Source organism: Atta colombica, unplaced genomic scaffold, assembly GCF_001594045.1.
Source record: "Atta colombica isolate Treedump-2 unplaced genomic scaffold, Acol1.0 scaffold2, whole genome shotgun sequence".
Classification (NCBI taxonomy): Eukaryota; Metazoa; Arthropoda; class Insecta; order Hymenoptera; family Formicidae; genus Atta; species Atta colombica.
Window position 1 is genome coordinate 918,677 of NW_017259293.1, and position 1,440 is coordinate 920,116.

The 1,440-nt window shown below is 38.1% G+C and overlaps 1 protein-coding gene across 1 annotated transcript in view; it reads left to right on the plus strand.

The window, feature by feature from the left end:
• Nucleotides 1–784: 784 nt before the first annotated feature.
• LOC108687073 overlaps nucleotides 785–1,440 on the plus strand; it is an 8,802-nt gene continuing 8,146 nt past the window's right edge. The window contains exon 1 of the mRNA XM_018192676.1: nucleotides 785–818. The gene's annotated coding sequence lies outside the window, so the exon portion shown is untranslated. The remainder of the gene's footprint in view (nucleotides 819–1,440) is intronic.

The window sequence follows — 1,440 nt, forward strand, 5'->3', positions numbered from 1 at the left end:
GGAGATGCAGCTAGATTAAAGAATTTAATTTATTATAAGCTCTAGAATGGCTTTCAAACGTCAAAAGAACAGTTTAATTAAAGCATACATATTTACCATTAATTGAAAGCATATAATATACAATATAATATAATTTAATTTAATTACAATTATAATTATGCGAACAAAAAAGAAAAGAGAAGCTGGCTGGAGGGAAGGAAAGAGAGGGGGGGGAGGAGAGTCGCGCCCGCGCTAAGTACTATTTTCAGTACAACAATGGGGATGACATGCGCGAAAGGTGCGTCCACAGTTTCATACGGCGGATACACGCCAGATGAATGGAGAAACCGCAGGACAATCAAATTATCTCCTTGTCGACAATGAAATTAACGTATTGATTAATCTGATCTCTTCTTGACCAAGTTAATCATCCTTGAGCCCAGTTCATCTTAACGTTGAACTTAATTTTTCATATAATCGGTTATTTTTCTTTGTGCCATATCATGAACGTATCAGTGCGAGGGCGACATTTGATTTTATGCGAAGGGCGCACGCCCCGACGACGAACTGATTCCGACCCCGACCCCGGCGATACAGCTGAGTCCTCGCCGTGTCACGAGCGAATCTAGTCATTCGGACTTCGCTCTTCTCGAGAAGGACCTTCGTAGACTCGCGTATCCTGTACCCTGATCGTACTTCATGAACTTTATCGACAGACCGCTACCGGGATTGCCGCGTTGATAAACCGCATGCATTTTGTCTGACTCATCGATATTCTTTCGGATCTTCTGCTTCACGCGTCCTACTACGAGAAAAGCAAGGTTCGTTAAATGCCGAGGGTAAGTGGAATAATTATCCACTGCTTGCTGGATATGATTCGTGTTCCAATGTATCCGCAATTTGATATTTTTTTATCTTTGTCACTTGTTTCTGTTGCATTGTTGCATTTTCATTTTTTCAGCCGTTTTGAATTATTTAATAGATTATATTTAATAGAATAGATGAGAAAACATTCTTGAAAATATTAGACTTTAAAACTGTGCGTGAACCTTCTCTTTCGATATGTCGAAAAATTTGACTCACGAGTATTTTGTATGCACACATTTTTTCATTTGTTTTTTCTACGCACTTTTTGACGTACTTCTCGATATTTCGCAACGATAAATTAGGGAAAAGTAATGAAACTCACGATCTTTGTACGGTTTTTCGCAATCAGTAACGTTCGTCATGTGCCTTTTGCAGAATATTACAATATAATAGTCAATAAAAACAACAAACAAACCAGTGATTTTTGAACTTTAAAATTTTATACACGCGCGCGCGTGCGTGCGACACACACACACACACACACACACACACACACACACACACACACACACACAGATATATTCTCAAAAAACATGGATTACTATATTGATATAGTATATTGATATGTCATTTTTGACAAATGAATATATGAAA